General features: G+C 35.0%; 1 protein-coding gene across 1 annotated transcript in view; it reads right to left on the reverse strand.

The window, feature by feature from the left end:
- Nucleotides 1-20579, reverse strand: part of LOC141398566 (uncharacterized) — a 41230-nt gene extending 20651 nt beyond the window's left edge. Inside the window, exon 1 of the mRNA XM_073975948.1 lies at nt 20255-20579. The gene's annotated coding sequence lies outside the window, so the exon portion shown is untranslated. The remainder of the gene's footprint in view (nt 1-20254) is intronic.
- Between the last annotated feature and the right edge of the window lie 445 nt (nt 20580-21024).

Genomic DNA, 21024 nt, shown 5'->3' on the forward strand with positions numbered 1-21024 from the left:
TATTTTTTTTTTTTTTGCTATGAGAGCCGAATACTTCCTGAGACATAGAGCCCAAAATATCCCAATATTTATAGATATTTCGCACAAAATTTTTAGTAGACATTGGGGTCGTTGTTGCAACGCTAAAAATGTTTCTCCATTCTTCTCTCGATAATAGCCCAAAGTTCCAAAAAAACTCCGCCAGTATAGACGGTGTTCGGTTTTAGGCCCAAAGTTTATGACACCTACCGACAAAAAACTCCTTAACATTACACTGGAAGCAACTTCTTAACTTCTTTTGTCACCCAGGAAAATTCTAGGGATTACCACGGGTGCCACCGTGGTGCAACGGTATGCACACCCGCCTTGCACGCTGAAGGTCGTGGGTTCGACTCCCCGGCCAGTCAACATCAAAATTTTCAACGGTGTCAAAATACCCCTCAGTAATGTTGGCGAAATTTTCTGAGTATTTCAGCCATGAAAAACTTCTCTACAAAGTGGTGTCTTAAGACACGCCGTTCGGACTCGGCGATAAACAGTAAGTGTGCTAATATGAATAGGCGTGCACTCATTGATATGAGGGAAGTCTCCCTTGTCCCGTATGGAATGTTTGTGAAACAATTATTATAATTACCTGTAAATTAGAAGATATTGGGGTGTTGAACCCTTTAGCCAAAGTTTAAAAGAATCCAACTGTAGATCGGCTTTTTGAGTTGTCTGTGGGCAAATTTATTGGAAACGTTTCGGAACATACAGAATTGTGAATTTTTTTTGACAAGTTTATACTTCCCAAAAAAGCGTCCAAATTTCTGTAACCCACTTAACAACTATATTGTTGGAAAAAAGATGAACGTCTGGCATAAAGTTTGCCTCATTTCGTAATGGTAACGAATAGTAACTCATAAATTTCCGTTTTTGGTTGAAATCTATAAAAAATCATGGAACCTTTTGAAAATAACCCCTTACATCAAGCGATCTGCCATTGTTAAAATAATGGGCTAGTAAGGGTTTTTGTAATGAATATTTTGCTGACTTGTTTTTTTCTTTATGCCTCTTTTTATAACTGCAATTAATTATTTGTCCCCTGATAAATGTTTTATTTTCTATTCACTTTATATCCCCCAATGTTCTAAAGCATTTCTCATGGCGCTTAAAAATTTCCATTGATCATTATATCATCGATCTCGTTGAATATTTTTTTATAATTATTGTTAATATTTATATTAACGGTTTATTATCCGGCTTCATGTGAAACGGTCATGAGAGAATATTCAAACGATATTTGCATGTTAATGTTTATTTACAAATTTCGCATGAATGGAAGTAAAGCAAGTGTTATAAACGTCATGATAATATTAACGCAACTCCTATGCTTATTTTTGAAGACAATGATAGGCATGGATAGATCATGAGCTGGCAAAAAAAGAGAGAATGAGAAGCTTTATATGAAATCATAAATAATTTAGTAGTGAGAAAAATCACAAGGTTTTGAATCAAAAAATCTTCCACAAGACTTAAAATAAAATTTCACCTGACGCTGTATCTCGTGCTGTTAATGGCAAATTACTGGGATAATCATTGTGTGTGTTTTATACACTCAAAGAAAATGTTTAGTAATTTGTTAGGGATATTTATGTGTAAATATTCAAACAAAATAATTTTTAATTTATTTATGAATACAAATACATTTTAAGAAAGTAATTATTATTCATTTATTTTTCTTTGAGTGTAAAACATTTTAACAAACTACTTAAAATTCTTATCGTTATTCATATAAAGCAAAAAAGAAAACAAACAAGAGGTACTCAGTCGCCCGAATGTCTAACATTAACTTGAAGGGGATTTTTTTAAAGCAGCTAATAAGAATAATTGTAATTTATACCGGATTAATTAGTGAGTTAATCGTATTTGACAAACATTTGTTATTACAGAAAAGTAGAGGTAAATATAAATAGGCTTGGGGCAAAACAACTAAAAACTGGATTTGTAAATGAAATCAGGCTTAATTTAAATATTACCCCTTTTCCAATTTTTAGGCGAAAAGAGATCCACTCTGGTAGGAAATATGAGCCAAATTAAGAATCACAAACAGATAATCAATTATTCAAATGTAAAGGCAACAAATGTAATTTTTAATTGAAACACAATACAGTTTATTACAGCGTTAAACGTTTATTTATTAGTACGTCGCTTACGTCCCAACTAAAGTCTTGAAAAAAAAAATGAACTCGACGTAAAAAAAAAAAACAACAAAGTAAGCGTAATTGTTAATAACAAAAATTAAATTATATCAATAAACTGCTCGTGATCAAACGTGATGTTGATAACGTTGAACATAACCCAAAAAAGAAAAAAAAAACAAAAACAAAAACTTGGAAATTGGTTAAAAAGTAATGGTAAGTAGTTGGCTAAAATGTGTGTTGGTGTCTCGCAAAAATTTTGTTATTGTTTTTCTTCGTACATTTTTGCTTGTTTTTGTTAAGGTCGACACAAATATAATGAAATGATTTTTTATTAACAACGAATGAATCATAGTTTTTTTGTGAAGTGTTTTTTGTCATTTCGTTCCGTCTGGTGTATTTTTGCCAGACTAAATGAAATGGCATTTTTAAAAAACAGTATTTAGTAGATTTTGAAGTTAACGAGGCATGGGAAAATGAGTTAAGCAGAAGGTGTTATTGGCAATTTTATAAAAACGTGTTACATTTTGGGAAAATAAGGAAGATTATTTTTTATTAATTCAATTAAATGAACTATTAGACATAGGGAGTTGTATTAAAAAATAGATAAATTAGAATCAGTCAGAGGACACAAGATGTTTTGGTAGTTTGCTGTGTAAATTAGGTCGGTATCTTTAACTTTGGGTGCCACCGTGGTGCAACGGTATGCACAACCGCCTTGCACACTAAAGGTCGCGAGTTCGATTTCCGGCCAGGTAACATCAACAATTTCAACGGTGGCAAAATTCCCCTCAGTAAAGTTGGTGACATTTTCCTGAGTATTTCAGCCACTGACATACCCACTAAACATATAAAAACAAACCATAGCACTTCTTATTTTGAAACATTCGGACCATTAGTATTAGAAGTATGAAGTATAAAGTGTGATAACTAAGACAATAACTAGTCGCACTGACTAGAATGGTTATTATTGGTAAACATGACATAATTGTGGTCTACATCATTGGTTGGTGTGTTGGTAGTAGAAATCCGTTGCAGAAAAAAGTTGTAGTTGTAGAAAAATGTTATAGTTGTAAATGTTTATTATTAATATTTCCGGAGTATTTTCAGAAATGTAAAACATCTCTATGAGCGCTGTCGTTAAGCATAGTACACACGGTCCAACAAAACTGACAGTCAACGTACTTTTACGGCAATTTTCTGGCAAATAAAAACTTTTTGTTAGCTAAAAATGATTGAAATTTAAGGTATAATTTAGTGAAGTAAATATTCAGCTAGACTTTGATATTAACGAAATAGACCTCGATGACTGTCAGTTTTGTTGGACCGTGTGTACTATGCTTTAGGCACACTTTTAGGACTTGAGAATAAAATTGAACATTCATATCATTGAGCTAAATATAGAATTGATACAGACTTTCGTAATAAATTAATGAAATATGTTGACTTCCAAAGTTGTCCGAAATTCCTTCAGTTTAGTTATCCTTAAGGACAGCCAGAAAGGCTTAAAGTAGAATCTTAAAGATTTAAGTGTGGATTAGTTTGTAAAAGGCTTGGTTTTTGGAAATTCGTACTGGAAGGGTACGGAAAGTACAAAATAATACTAAAACTTCTACCACTTGTATGTGGGGAATGGATTGATCTAGAATTGAGCAATTTTGAAATGAGGGACACTTAAAGAGTTTAGGTGAAAGTTGTCCGAAATTCCTTCAGTTTAGTTATCCTTAATCTTTCCCACTAATGCCAAGAGAATGAATATTTTTATACCCTCAGCTACATTTAAATAAAAACCGAACGCCCAGCCAGAAAGGCTTAAAGTAGAATCTTAAAGTTTTAAGTGTGGATTAGTCTTGCGGTGTAAAAGGCTTGCGTATTGGAAATTCGTACTGGAAGGGTACGGGAAGTACAAAATAATCTAGAAGTGAGCAATATTGAAATGAAGGGCACTTAAATAGTGTAGGTGCCCAGCAAAATTTGAAGGAAGAGGTTCCATGCGATGACGTGATTTCATGGCATCTTTTGCATTGGTTCAAACGAAGTAGTGAAAGATCCGATCTTTTCATTAGCATTTGCACCAATGCAAAGGAAGTCGTAAAAAATCCGAATATTTCATCAGCACTTGAATCCATGCAAAGGATGTCGTGAAAGATCCGATCTTTTCATCAGCATTTGAACCCATTCTATCGATCTATAAGATTAATTATTTACAATAGGCTTGATGTTGTCGGAGACTCGAAATCACAACCAACGTTGTTAAAACTCTCGTCGTAATGATAATATCATTGCAAAGAGTTGGTGAAAATGACATGCCAAAGCATTGGTGAAAGTGACATTTCAAAGCATTGGTGAAAATGACATGCTTTGGATCCAAAAATGAATAGCATCTTTTGGGGTCCACGCTCATATAAAATTCATCGATGAAGATGCTAAAAAGATGACATGCCAGATCACTTGCACCCATGATTGAATGGCATCTTTGGCATCGAACATTTTGCTGGGTGTAGAGTGTAATGTGTACTATAAGTGTACGAAAAGTATCAAATGGTAATCAATTTGGTATCGGATGAAAGATAGCGCTAGAATTTGGTATTAGGGGTCTTGCTGGTGTGCAAGGTTGGAATAAGGAGGTTGCATAGGAAATAAGGTGGTACCTTTTAACATTTTTTGTATACTTTCCTCGAAAAGTCCAAATTATATAAATTGGTCCACAAAAATTGTGACAAGATGCCTTTCTGGCTACGCCGGTGCCACTACACTGTGCAACATTTTCACGGTAATATTGTGCAAACAATTTGAGCTTAGTATTTTTTGAAAGTACAGACCCAAACGACAAAAACCCTAGTTGGGTTTTGTTGTGCAAAACCAGCTTATATTTTATGGCCCCGTCTAAACATGGTTAAATATTGACATTTTAAAACAATTCTGGGCTTTATCCCTAAAACCTCTGCGAATCTTCATCTTACCTCTGAAGCATATTTGTAGATAAGGACATGAATAAAATATTTGTAGAAATAGTTATCTCGAAAAATTACATTTATTGCCTCAAATTTAAAAAAATATCGAAAATTTCCTTAATTTATATACATTTCGCGCCATATGTCCAAAACCGTTTATTTTTTCTTAATGTTTTCCGTTGGAAAAATATTCGCTGGAATGTAATAAACAACTCTTCAGAACATGCCATTGTTGTAGAATGCCTCTATCACGTTGTTTTCAGTATATTTTTCAACGACGATTTAATAAATATGTTAATAATGTGGTGAAATCCCCTACTAGGGTTTTTGTAGCATCAATATGTACTTTTAAAAAATTTATACTAGAAGTTGTTTGCATTTTCAGTGTTGCATAGTGCTATCGAAGCAGTATTCCTTACCTAATAATGAAAACGCGAATATTTATCATCGAAAATGGTTTTATAGTTTTTATAGCATGATATTTATATATTTCATAGCATGATTTACTGCTGCTTTGTGGTGCACACTGATTCGTCTTCTCTTGTTCATTTTTCGAATTTCTCCGAAGATTCATTCATTCAGAAATAGCTGTCCTACGTTGCTCAAGCGGAACAGTCGATGCATCACCAGTTTTCCGAAGAAATAGGCGACCATTTGCTTCGAATTGCTTCATCCAAAGACAACTTTTGTTGTTATTCATTCAATTGCTGTTTTTTTTCGCGCTCATTCTTCGCCTATGACGATCTTATAAACGTCTTCAGAAGCACTGAGATCGTATTTTTCAAAATTTCTTAGCACCGTTTATCAAAATCTACGGGATCCAATGAGAAAAAACTTTTTTATTTAATTTTCTCGTTTAGAGTAAAGCGTGATGATCGGAAATTTTTGCAAGTGAAAAAGGAAAGCCAAGGACCAAGCGACCTGGTTTCGCTGTTAGTTGAGCTGCTCTTCAGACGTATCGACTGTGGAATGGCTTCTCTGTCCTAGAACTTTTCGTTTTTCCTTTTTCACTTGCAAATAATTTCCGATCATCAAGCTTAACTCTAAACGAGAAAATTAAATAAAAATCATTAAAAAAAGATCTTCGCCTTAACAGGCAAAATTTCAAAAATAAAAAACAGGCTGAGCCCGCCTGGGATTTGAACCCACGTCCTTGAAAACATATCAAAAATGTTGTCACGGCGTGTTAGCGTGCAAAGCCAAAACTCATATCTTCAAAGGCAGCGCAAAATAGCGTTTGTCATGAAGAAATACATTTCAACGGGCAAATATCCGTTAATGTATATAAAACACATTTGCTTTGAGAAAAGAAAAGTTCTAGGACAGAGAAGCCATACCACAGTCGATATGTCTGAAGAGCTGCTTAACCAACAGCGAAACCAGGTAACGTAATTTGGTGACTGTGTGGGTTCGAGTCCTTTGCTTTCCTTTTTCACTTACAAAAAAATTTCCAATCATCAAGCTTAACTCTAAACGAGAAAATTAAATACGTTATACGTTATCGAATGTTTGCTGAGGGAAAAGATGTTGAAGGATGCCTCTATCCACGGTATATCACTTGACAATCTTTCATTATCAATTCACGCACGGCGTCTACGTTCTCTGAAACAACGGCCGAGTGCTATAGGATGGTTTTTGACCGCCATACAAAGATACAAGTTCATCGATCCACGTCGAAAGTTGTGAAAATGATCACACTAAAATGTTCACGAGTTACTTCCATTTTTATACCCTCAGCATTTATGCTAACGAGGGTATATACACTTTCATAAGGGCAAACTGTGCCTCATCGAAATAATCGTTTTAGACCCCAAGTATGTTTGGACGAAATGTGTTTCAGACAATTTGGAGTCGATTTAGCAATGTCCGTCCGTCCGTCTGTCTGGCTGGCTGGTGCGCACGATAACTTATATTAATAATAATATTTTGTACAAACTTAGTTTAAGTTCGAAGATGGACCATATCGGTCTACTCCTTCAGGTACCTCCCCCACAAAAGTTCGAAAATGTTCGGAAAATGTGTGCGCACGATAACCATTGAATGGAGTAACCAATTTGGTCCATACTTTGCACATCGTACAATTTCTACCAGACATAGATGAGGTTCTAATATGGACTCTATCGGCCACCTCCTTCGGGTACCTCCCACACGAAATTTCGGAAAAGTTCACGTTAGGACCTGCTCTCAGATCGTTTTGATTTTTGTTTTGGCAACTTGTATTCGCTGCCCCCTATTAAGAAGGTACAAATTTTATCTGGAGCCAGTCCATACTTCCTGAGAAAATAGCCGGAAAGTTGTAAAAATCCCTTATGAGGTTGGAGCGCACGATAACTCTCGAACGGATCTCCCGATTCGGTCTAAAATTTGGCTTTCGTAATATTTTGTCCAAACTTAGCTTAAGTTCTAGGATGGGCCATATCGGTTTACTCCTTCAGGTACCTCTCCCACAAAAGTTCGGAAATGTTCGGAAAATTTGTGCGCACGATAACTCTTGAAGGGAGTGACCGATTTGGCCCGTACTTTATACGTCGTAATATTTCTACTAGACATAGATCAGACTTGAACATGGACTATATATGTATGTCAACTCATTCAGGTACCTCCCACACAAAATTTCGGCAAATTGCAATTAAAGGCCTGCTTTCGAATCGCTTTTTACTTTGCTGTAACAACTTGTATTCGCTGCCCCCATTACGACAGTGCAAGTTTTTTAGGGCAAGTCCATTTTTCCTTAGAAAATAGCCCGAAAGCCATAAAAATCCCTATGGCACTATGCGTACGATAACTCTCGAACGGATCAGCCGATTCGGTTCAAAATTTGGCCTACGTAGTACTTAGTCCATACTAAGTTTAAGCTTGAAGATTAGCACTATCGGTAAGCACCTTCCGGCAACTTTCCCCCACCCCCAAAGTTAAAAAATGTCACTAAAATAGTACGCGATATATCGGGTGGGCATAAAAAGGAATGATTCCCAAAACAAGATCCACTTCCTAAATGGACTATGTCAGTCCATTCCTTAAAGTACATCCTCCCCAACACTTTTGAATTTCAAACCAAATATATTTTTTGTCGCCAAATTTCAAAAAGTGCTACAAAATCCGTAATCCGTAGATTCGATATTGTCAATAGATTTACGTTTCAATTCCCACAGGCTGAGGGTATATCTCTGCCGGCAAAGCCGACTGATACCTTTTTACTTGTTGTTGGGCAAATTGATTTTTTAAGTCACTGTAAAGAATACAACGCATGGTCGTACGTCAAATAGTACTGAGTACGTTTATCCTAAAAAAATATCAATCTTTCCAATGGAAATTTCTGATGGCGTCAGGCAACAAAACAATACACTTCAGAAGTTTTCTATGCACTAAAACCTCAATATTCAAATATGCAGCAAAATTTATTGAAATATGCATCTAAAACGTAAAAATTGATATCGTCGTTACATGTGGGATTAAGGAAACCGCGATTCTATATTTAACTCCGTAGTAACTTCAAATGTAAGACGCATCTTTACCAACTTTTAGCAATAATTCCCGCCTTTCCCATTAAAAGTTCGGCAAAAGTGTTAATCTAGTCCTTTATGCCGTAAAGAATATCTGTGATCAATTCCACATTATAAAATATTGGACCGACCAATCATGTCATTTAACGATATGTATAATCACGTCAACAATACCTATAGTTGGGAGAACGTTTTTGTATGTAGTGTAGAAAACTAAATTTGATGAGTTTTATTTTTATGATTTTGTCTTTGCGATTTTTATTTTGACATGTGTAATGCTTTATTATTACATACATATATTACTTATTATTATATTATTTGGAAAATTTATATTAGAATTATATACAACATTTGTCCCTATAAGAACATGTGTGATGACGCCGACAATACAAAATATTGGCCCAATCATGTCGTTGATCCCATGTCAACAATAGTTAGTTATCGTTTGTCGATATCGTATTAAAAAAAAAACAATATTGGTAAGTTGGTAAGTTTTTTTCTGATATTATCATTGTGGTTTTTATTTTACACAACTTTCATGTACTTTGTTGCCTTTCAGTTGCGTTTCCTGAAAAAGGTGACAAGCAGCATTTCTTTCAAAGTTATTGAAAAACAAAACCAAAAAGTTATCTAGCATGACAAAGACATTTTTGTAGCAGGAAAGGAAAATTTAGTTCACACAATCTAAAATGTAATGAAACCCACTTATGTAGTACTACCAAATCCGTTGTTTAACCGCTACGTTATTGAAATTTTTACCAATTTCACACAAAAGTTTCAGTCCATTTAACCCGCTAAGTATTATCTGATCTTCACGTTGGTTTGTACGCTTCTTCATCATAAACTCAAACTTTGTTTACAATTTTGCGGGTTATTATTTTGACCTACAGAGCCGCTACAAAATTGGTTAAAATTTTGTTTTTGGTCCATTTCATTCCCTAAACATTTCACGATCATCAGCAAAAACTAATCATTTCTCTCCAGGCCCGAACCCAACCTCCTTAAAAAATTCGTTACTATCGGTCCATAATTGCGACCTTAAGCTTGTTTACAATTTTTAATGGACGGACACACTTCGCTAAATCGCTTTATCTCGTCGAGATATGAATTTTGGCATTCCAAATAAGGGGTCTAGGACGAATATTTCGTGGTGTTACATAAACTTTTGGAGAGACAAATGTTGCATGGGATAAAAATGTGGTTCTCTACACAGAACCCATTATATATTAGGCAGTAGACCCGTTATCTAGCAAACACTTTATTGCAATTTACATCAGAGGAAAGGTCAGTAGTTTTTTCCCATATGTAGGCTACTTTGCGAAATATATATGTCCTCAAGGAATTAAAATATCGACCAAAAATAAAATGTTTATATTTTTTATATAAAAGTAATGGTCCATTTCACCCGCTAAAGAATATCAGATCATCATTCAAAATGGTAGGCATCTTTTTCGACCTATACTCTAACCCGGTGCAAAATTTCGTGACTATTGATGTATAATTGCGACTTCTAGCGAGTTTATTATTACACTACAAACAAATAACGGAATATATTAGGCTGAAACTCTGTTATCTGTTCATTCACAACAGCATTATTGGCATCAATTGAAAGGTCAAGCGTTCCACTTTCAAGTACATCTCACTTGTCCGGAATGTCACTTCCAGGAATTAAGATATAAGCTGTATATTAAAAATTTTCACAATTTTCACACAAAAGTTTTGGTCCATTTAACCCTCTAAATATTATCCGATCGCCATCTCAAATTGCAAGCTCCTCCTTTGTGATATACTCTTACCTTATTTAAAATTACGCGTTGATCGGACTATTACAAAGCCGCTTGAAAATTGGATAAATATTATGTTTTTGGTCCATTTCACCCGCTAAATATTTCACGATCATCACCAATAAGAATAGGGATCTAATCTGATCTGGACCCGACCTCCACACAAAATTTCGTGACGATCGGTCCATAATTGCGGCCTGGAGCGTGTTTACAATTTATAATGGACAGACGGACGGACGGACGGACAGACACACATCTCCAAATCGCTTTATCTCGTCGAGATATGAAGATTGGTATAGCACATTGGGGGTCTCCGACGAATATTTCGCGGTGTTACATGAATTTTTACCAAAACAAACTTATAATACCCTTTTCCACATTGTGGTATAGGGTATAATGAATATGAGTATTATATACAACCAATGTTAGCTTCAGGAACTGTTCTCTTTATTTCATGTTTTTTATGACAAAACTTATTTTGCATTATTTTGGTCATGTTTGAGAAGACCATTTCTATGCAAGTGATATTTTTAATATCTCTCAATTTCGGTTTTATGGTTGGAAGAAATATGCTATTTTCAAATTCACAATTCATAGGTTGAACGTGTTGTCTTTTCTCTTCGAAATTATTCTCTGCAGATCTGGGGCTGGATTCTTGTTCTATGAAAATTTGAAATGAAAAATATTTCCTTTATAATTTTTTTTTCATTTGACAGCTTTCCCCTTTATAAAAGTTTTCATTTCACATTTTCATAGAAACAGAATTGAGCCTCTCTACATGAAATTAAGACCATGCGTTCTGCATTTTCTATCTAACAAAAATATTTTTACAGCGCAATTGAAGTGTACCTTTCCTATAAGAAACAAACCTACTATCATGCTTTCCTACCAAGGAAAATTTTGATCAATCAATAAAAAAAATATAATACCAATAGAAAATCCCCTATTGGTTTATGTTATTGGGCAAATATATTATTCGTTATTCGTCATTGTGTTTACAGAAATGACGGGTTTGTTATTGTTGTTGTTATTATCACACAAATAGCTGCAGACATTTATTTTTAGATAATCGATAGATAATAATTTTCAAACAAACAATCAAAGCTTTTTGATGGCTAAATTTAACTTTGTGTTTGATAAAATATAACTGACACGTGCTTATCAAATGGTCTTCTTTTCTATTTTGATGAAAACTGGAAAAAAACAATGTTAACTGTAAATTGACTTCTCACGCCGACGAAGACAATGAATGCGGTGGCGTATATTGATGGCTAAATATCAGCGACAAGAAGTTATGGGCCTTTCAATTATCATCCCATCTAGATTATATTGCCCTTTGGCAACCAAGATTTGGTTTGCAAGTAGTTTCAGCCAGTTAAGGGCGATTAAAAGTGTTAATTATTTTGTTTGTATTACTTTAGGCATTTCAAATTAGGCACGTCAAATTAAATGTGTTTGTAATGCATAAATTGCTATTTGAATAAGTATGTGATTCTTCCCAATTCCAACCATTATTGTTGCCAAGCGAATTTGCGGAAATTAAGAGAATGTGATTTGGCGATTTGCATCATAACACTTGGCTTCATATTCATCATAACGATGAGTTGAGGTAGTCGTTAATATTGTAGTTCAAGTCGAAAATAGCATAAGTCGGAATTTCAGATTTTTGCTCAGTGGATTTACATGGTACCAATATCTACAAATTTACATTGAACGACATATGCAGTTTTCTGTGAAAATCATAGACTAATGCCCTTCACTTTCATTTAACATTAATGCCATTGTTTTTTCCACTTAATGTGTCTACTCTTTGCCCTTTCCTCCAATAAGAATATTACTGGTATCACAGTTCAAAATAAAATTCAATAGATCTTTGTGAAACCCTTTTAAAATTGACACTCATTGGAAAAGTATTTCAAAACTTGTTGTAAAAAAGCAAACAACAGCAATGTTAATATTGATTCTCTCCCACACTCTATATCGTGGTTCGAAATGATGATAAGAATGCACTCACTCACTTAATACAGGTGCTCTATTGTTAAATACTGATAATAATAGAAATGAAGGTAGGTCATACCCCAAAGTTAGAAACGTCACCTAAGAAAAATAGAATTTTGTTTTGCGATTTTTAGTTGCAGATTTCAGTTTGGACTCTGACCTTAAACGCTGTATGAAGTCAGCAGCTGAAACAATATCAATTACGGTTAGTGTTCATAACTATGTTATTATTTTTTGATAGCTGTGAAATGAGGTAGGATATTTTCCAAATTTAGAAATATCTGCTGAGAATAAAAAAAAAACAAAGTGCGAATTTGCCAAAAATAATTTCGCCAATTTAACATGTCGAAGAATTTTTGCTTTAATTGTCTTTTCAGAGTCATAGGCAGAGGTTATCTAAAATTAGCTGTTTGCCTCATTAAAACGTGATTTATTCGCAATATATTTCAGTTAGTTAATCTAATCAATAATGGTTTTAATAGGAAATTTGATAATTAATAGTAACAAAAAGTTATTATCTAAATTTACTACACATAGAATTATTTATAACGGGAAGATAAAACACAGGAGGCATACTCGATTTTGGGTTATATGCTCACCTGACATAAGAACAAAATAAATGTTCTGCGTTTTGGTTTTTTTAGAGTTACAATTTGTCAAAAATAGTAATAATTAAAATGGAATTTATTACTCTTCGTAGTTTTTCCAATATTTTAATGCCCACTTTTGCTTATCAGTATTCTTCTAACTTTCAATTATTGCCCTATAACTTTCATTTATAATTGTTTTGAAATCTGATATAAGTGTTATTGACTTACATTTGATAAGAGGGCAAATGCATTGCCTATTGTAATTAATTTCAATTTTGTAGTTGTAAATTATTGAATGAATAAAAAATCAGTTTTGCAGACAGAGATATATCCTCAGCCTATGTGAATTGAAACTTTTACCGTCGTGTGGGGGGCAGTGAATACAAGCGATTCGAGAGCAGGTCCTATACTGAACTTTCCCTAACATTTGTGTGAGAGGTAGCCGAAGGAGTGGTCCGATTGAGTCCATATTAGAATCTCGCCTAAGTCTGGTAGACATTTAACGATGTGCAAAGTATGGACCAAATCGGTTACTACCTTCAAGATTTCTCGTGCGCAAAAATTTTCCGAATATTTTCGAACTTTTGTAAGGGAGGTTCCGGAAGGAGTGGTCCGAAATAACCCATCTTCGAACTTAAGCTAAGTTTGGACAAAATATTACGAAAGCCAAATCGGATCATCCGTTCGAGAGTTATCGTGCCCACCAGCCAGACAGAAGTACAGATATATTTCACCCCTTTAAAAGAAAGACGCATCAATAGAAATCCGTTGTGAAAAAAGAAGATATGCCCGTTTAAATTTGAAAATGTAAGAAACCCAGATTTTCACTACTTTTACCGTTATAGAACAATAAAACGAAGTGATCCAAATGAACCAAAGGTATTTTCGTTGTCTATGGACCCCATCACGATAGAATTTGGTAACAGAACGCTTGAATATTTTTCTGGTCAACTTTTGTAGCAAACTATCATTTATTGATATTTTCCGAAAAATGTGCAAGGCCAAAACTGCCTGAAGGAGCATTCCAATACTTTTGCGATGCACTAGAAAGTTCTCAATTATTGTGTTGGCTACAATTTTGTTTTTTGTGTTGGATCGCAAATCTCAATAGTTTGGCTGTTATATTCCAAAATATCCGAAAAATGTCAATAAAAAACCTCAAGTCAAAATCGGGGGACTCGATTTTCACCGGGTACCCCGCACTCAAAATTCGGATAAAATGAAGTTTAAGAGCTCCTCTCGGATCGTCTTGAATTTTTTTCAGCAGGTTGTACAAGTCCATACTTCTTGAGATATTGGCCTAAATGTTTCTAGAAACCCTGACGGCACCAACCAAAATGGCAAATCCCAAAGATAATTCTCGTAGGGAGTTTCTGATTGGTGCAGACTTTGTGCATCATATTATATCATCCAGTCATATGTGAAGTTGGAATATGGGCTATATCGGTCCACTTCTTTGAATACCACCCCCACAAAATTCGAAAATGGTGAAGTTTAAGAGCTGCTCTCGTATTGTTTTGATTATTTTTTCAGTAGGTTGTTCTAGCGGCCTCATTTACAATGGTATAATCTTTTTCCGAAGTATGTCAATACTTTCTGAGATAATGGTCCAAGCTCCAAAACCCTCCCGGCACATACCAAAATGGCTATTGAGCAAGATACCTCTAAAACTTTTTCAAAATTTCTTTCAAACTTAGTTTAGCGTAATTTAATATTTCGAGTCCCTTATGAAGAAGTTTGGTTACTAAAAATGTTTGGTATATGTCAATGATTTGGTATAGCCCCACATTACGGTACATACGAGATTTTAAAGCAATCTCGTGATACAAAATCAATATACATATTTTATATGTATACGGCATAATTATTGTGTTTGGTTTGATCAGTGGCTGAGGGTATATCTTCGTCAGCATAGCTGACTGATACTTTCTTACTTGTTCTATGTTACACACTTACTCCAAAATCGTTTTTAATAAAAAAAAAACAATTTTGTGGTGCTGCTGTGAGGTCTGTCGTCAGTTTCCTTTATCATTATCCTGCCAGTTCATGGGGTTACTTTTTTGGGCCTGCCATGTAACGTCTTAATTTTGAGCATGTCTTGACTCACGGTGCGGTATATGATGTTGTATACAGTTCTCAGTTTATCAGAGGTGATTTTAGTGATTTCTCTGACGGATTTATTATTATTATAATTGGGATAGACTAAATGTTGCATAGTTTCCGAAATCCGTTTATCTGATTTTCTGTTTTTCTGAATTTACCCTCTATGTTACACTCACAACAACTATTTTATGATCAAAAATTATGGATCTACATATCCACATACCTTAAAAGTCCTTAATTGCAAAACATCGCAGGGAAAATACCACGATTTTATTACACATTCATTCATTCATTATGAAATTATTTAGTTGACACCACAAAAACCTGGTACCTATCCTTTTTATACCCTCCACCATAGTATGGAGGGTATATTAAGTTTGTTTTTCCGTTTGTAACGCATTGAAATATTCAGTTGCGACCCTATAAAGTATATATATTATTGATCACCATAACATTCTATGTCGATTTGACCATGTCCGTCTGTCCGTCCGTCTGTCTGTCTGTTGAAATCAAGATACAGCTCGCAATTTTAAAGATAGAGAGTCAAAATTTGATACAGAAGTTTTTATTACTTGCAGGATGGTTGGTATTGAAAATGGGATATATCGGTCCACTTTTGATATAGCCCCCATAGAACGGTACCTCCCGATTTTCGGTATTTTGTGAATTTTAGCTACAATTTTTAACCGAACGAGCTGTAATTTGACATTTGAGGTTCTCAATGGTCATGAAACGTCTCCACTAAACATCGTCAACATAGGTCCATGTTTTGGTATGGCCCCCATATAACGGGACCCCCGATTTTCGGTATTTTGGGAATTTTGGCAACAATTTTTAACCGAACTAGCTGTAATTTGACATTTGAGGTTCTCAGTGGCCATGAAACTTCTCCATCAAACATCGTCAACATAGGACCATGTTTTGGCATAGCCCCCATATAATTTTTTAGCAAAAATTTTTATACCCTCAGCCTTTAGGCTAAAGAGGGTATTTACACTTTGATACCACCAAAAATGTGCCTAATCGAAATAATGGTTTTAGACCCCAAGTATGTTTGTACGATATCCGTTTCAGACAATTTTGAGTAGATCTAGCAATGTCCGTCCGTCTGTCTGTCTGTCCGTCTGTCTCTCTGGCTGGCTGGTGCGCACGATAACTCTCGAACGGATTAATGCATTCGGTTCAAATTCTGGGTATCGAAATATTTTGTCCATATTCGATTTAAGTTCGAAGATGGGCCATATAGGTCCACTCCTTCAGGTACCTCCCCCACAAACGTTCAAAAATTGTCGCAAAACTTGTGCGCACGATAACTCTTGTAGGGAATAAGCGATTTGGTCCATACTTTGCACATCGTGTAATTTCTAGCAAACTTATATGAGGTTCCAATATGGACTCAATCGGTCCACTGCTTCGGGTACCTCCCACACAAAATTTCGGAAAAGTTCGGTTTAGGACCTGGTCTCGAATCTCTTTGATTTTTATTTACGCAAGTTGTATTCGCTGTCCTCTATACGACGCTGTAAGTTTCATTAGGGGCAAGTCCATACTTCCTGAGAAAATAGCCTGAATTTAACAAAAACCCTATGACACCGTGTGTAGTGGTTGCAGCGCAAGATAACTCTCGAACGGATCTGCCTATCCGGCCCAAAATTTGGCTTTCGTAATATTTTGTCCAAACTTAGTTCAAGTTCAAAGATGGATTATATCGGTCCACTCCTTCCGGTACCTCCCACACAAAAGTTCGAAAATGTTCGGAAAATTTGTGCGAACGATAACTCTTGAAGGAAGTAACCGATTTGGTCCATACTTTGGCCATCGTAAAATGTGTACCAGATAATGTTTTAATATAGACTCAATCTGCCCACTCCTTCGGGTACCTCCCACACAAAATTTCGGAAAAGTTCAGTTTAGGGCCATTTCTCGAATCACTCTGGTTTTTGTTTTAGCAACTTGTATTCACTGCCCTCCATACGGCGGTATAGATTTTATCAAGGGCAAGTCCATACTTCCTGAGAAAATAGCCCGAAAGTGTCAAAAAAACCCCATGACACCGTATGAGGTGGTTGGAGCGCAAGATAACTCTAGAAGGGATCTGCCGATTCGGTCCAAAGTTTGGCCTTAGGAATATTTTGTCCAAACATAGTTTAAGTTTGAAGATGAGCCGTATCGGTCCAATCCTTCAGGTACCTCCCCCACAAAAGTTCAAAAATGTTCGGAAAAATTGTTCGTACGGTAACTCTTGAATGGAGTGGCCGAATTGGTCCATACTTTACACATCCTAATATATCTACCAGATATAGAACAGGTTCAAATATGGACTATATTTGTCCAATCCATCCGGTACCTCCCACACAAAATTTCGGATAAGTTCACTTTAAGGCCTGCTATCGAATCCCATTGATTTTTGTAGAAGCAACTTGCATTCGCTGCCTCAATTATGATGGTAAACGTTTTTTTAGGGGCAATCCATAATTCTTGAGCAAACATCCCGTAGGGTGTAAAAACCCCCCATGGCACCATATGTAGTGGCTGAAGATCCACTTCCATAATGGTCAATGTAGATCCATTCCTTTTAGTATCTCCTCCGCAAAACTTTTGATCTCTAATCCTAATGAACATTTTTGTCGGTCCAAATTCCCAAAATTTTAAAAAAACCCTAAATACATACGTTTTTTGGGAAAAAATGGTTTCAGTATATACAGGCTGAGGGTATATCTCTGTCGGCAAAGCCGACTGATACTTTTTTACTTGTTTTACCGAACTAGCTGTAATTTGGCATTTGAGGTTCTCAGTGGCCACGAAACTGCTCCACATCATATAACGGTAGCTCCCGATTTTCGGTATTATGAGGGTTTTACCTAAAATGTTTACGGAACTAGCTGTAATTTGACATTTGAATTTTCAGTGGTCACGAAACTAAAAATCATCAACATAGGTCCATGTTTTGGCATAGCTCCTATATAACGGTACCTCTCGACTTTCGGTATGTTGAGGGGTTTAGCTACAATTTTTAACCGAACTAGCTGTAATTTGACATTTGATGTTCTCTGTGGTAAAAATCGTCAACATGGGCCCATGTTTTGGTATAGCTCCCATATAACGGTACCTCTAAATTTTCGGTATTTTGAGGGGTTTAGCTACAATTTTTAATCGAACTAGATGTATTTTGAGTGCCACCGTGGTGTAATGGTATGCACACCCGCCTTGCACACATAAGGTCGTGGGTTCGATTCCCCGGCCAGGCAACATCAAAACACTTTTCAATGGTGGCAAAATACCCCTCAGTAATGTTAGCGACATTTCCTGAGTATTTCAGCCATGTAAAACTTCTCTACAAAAGTGGTGTCTTAGACACGCCGTTCGGACTCGGCGATAAACTGTAGGTCCCATATCATTGAGCTAATATGAATCGGGGTGCACTCATTGTTATGAGAGAAGTCTCCCTTGTCCCTTATGGGATGTTTGTGGAACAATTATATTAGATGTATTTTGAGACTTGAATTTTCTGTGGTCACTAAATTGCTTCACTAAAATTCGTCAACATAGGTCCATGTTTTCGTATAGCTCCTATATAACAGTACCTGCCGATTTTCGGTATGTTGAGGGTCTGTTTGATGGAACTATCTTCAATTTGACTTTTGAGGTTTCCTGCAGTTACAAAACTTTTCCACCAAAAATTATAAAGATAGGTTGACTCTTTGATATAGCCCCGTAGGTGGTACCTATCACCTAGCTGAACACATTTTTTAGATTAGATTAGATAATTTAGGCAATTGAAGTATCTATCCATGGTCGAAAAATTTTCCACCTAAAATTGTGAAAGGACACTAATTTTCCATTTTTATTAAAATTATTTTATGGTGGAGGGTATTAAAAGTTCGGCTCGGCCGAACATAACGACTTTTTAATTGTTGTTCGTTGTTCTTGTTATTTCGGAACGATTTCTGCATTTATTGGCTTGATGTTGTCATTAACAGATATGTAAATCAACAGATATGTAAAAAAAAAAAAAAAACAAAACATTACTGAAAGAATTTCTTATAGTAATTCCTAATTAAAAATATAAGTGTTTTAAAATTCATCGTTTGCAATCATTTAGTTGACTAACTGTTTATTTAATCTTATTAATATAGTATTTATGTCTTATACATGCTGTAGCTACCTAACTAAGCAATTGGTCCAGTCTAATAACTCCTATCAATCATTCATTCTCTTTGCTGTCAAGAAGCTATAACCACAGACATTTTTAAATTATTTTTATTTTAAATTTAATTCTTTTTCTTTGCTATTTTTATTACATCCAATATCATGCGTTATCTCAACATTCCTATAAAAACTCCAAGTAGATGATTGCTTGATCATTCTGATGATGCTTATATTGTTCAATGATTGTCCCGTAATGCCAGTTTTACACTTCTAAGTTAACTAGAGCTTGCTACGCAAAGAAAACCAACAACTACAATACATCTCAATTAGTCATATGCAGATTTACAATTTTTTTAGATGTCGCACAGAAACGGTGTCAATTTACACGTTCATTTATGCGGTTGCACAAATAAATGTCTCTACAATGTACGTACGATTAATTTAAAGGAATATCCCGCAATATGAGTCATCTTTAAATTTTGTGTGTGTGTTAAAGACTTTGAGATGACAAATAGGTAGGTAACCTAAATTTTTAAAAACAATTTTGCTATAAAAAAACAATTATTATTGGTATACAAAAACTTCAGAAATGCTTTTAAAATCGATTAGTTGCATGGAACCGAAAACTATTCTACTATATATTAATCAATCATAGTTAAACAGGCAACGAGTCATATTTTGAAAAAACCATACTAATTATCGTATATTTTTAGTTCATTACCACTATTTATGAGGCTTAAATACACCTGTGTCGCGTGGCTGAGATAAGATATTTTGGGGTAAATCCCCGCGGCACGCACATTGGAATTTCATCATTGCTTTTCATAGTCATCAACATGATTTTTACTTTATTTTTGTAGGGACAAAACAAATAAAGATGCCAAGATCCACACACCACAAATAACAACAACAGCAGCAGACACTCAAAATGTCTTCAAAATGAATTTCACAACTTTATCAAAAATTTATGCAAAACAATGAAATTGAATTAAAGTAAGATTTTATTGTACTTACCATTAAAAAGAAGAAAATTAAATTTAAATTCATAAAAGAATTTTAAAAAGGATACAATATTTTTTGCAATATCCTTTGCTGGATGGTTTGTATCCACACGATGGAATAGTAGTCCTTATATTTCAAGTCACTAGGCACATCAAATTTAAAAAGTTATTTTTTTTAATTTCACTTCACTTGGGTTTTTTGTCTTTTAAATTTTCGTATTATTTTTGCAATCGAGAAGAACATCAGTAGAAGGTTTACGAATATTTAATACGTTGTTAACACTTCAGAAACATTTGCGATACTAAACAAATTGCAACAATATCCAATCCAATACTCTGCTTGCTGTGTTTTGCTGAGACTTTAGTCGGGTTGTTGTCGTTGGCTCTGAGTGAACACTGTGGATTTGTTGTTGTGCAAAAAAAAAAATTGTATAAAACAGAAACATGCTGCTGGACAACAGAAGTAACCATAATAACAATAATAATAATAGCAACAAAAACAACAACACTGGAAGGAGTGTAGTCACAGCTAGAAAGAGCAACAGAGAAAGAGGTTCATTCCATGGATGGACGTTCGTTTAATTCAAAGGTGATTTGAGCACAATTTTTACCGATACAAAAGCAGCCAAAACAAAAAAAATATTTAGCGGCTTTCACACGACGACAACCAGCCCGAGAAAGAGAGTATATTTCAATTTGTTCCGTTTTGTATTTGTATTTTCTTTCTTTCATTTGGGAGGCATATTTTCATGGTCTCTTAACTGGGTTTTGTTCTCTGTTGTT

This window comes from Musca autumnalis, unplaced genomic scaffold (genome assembly GCF_047663935.1).
Source record: "Musca autumnalis isolate F117 unplaced genomic scaffold, ASM4766393v1 scaffold_3, whole genome shotgun sequence".
Taxonomy (NCBI): Eukaryota; Metazoa; Arthropoda; class Insecta; order Diptera; family Muscidae; genus Musca; species Musca autumnalis.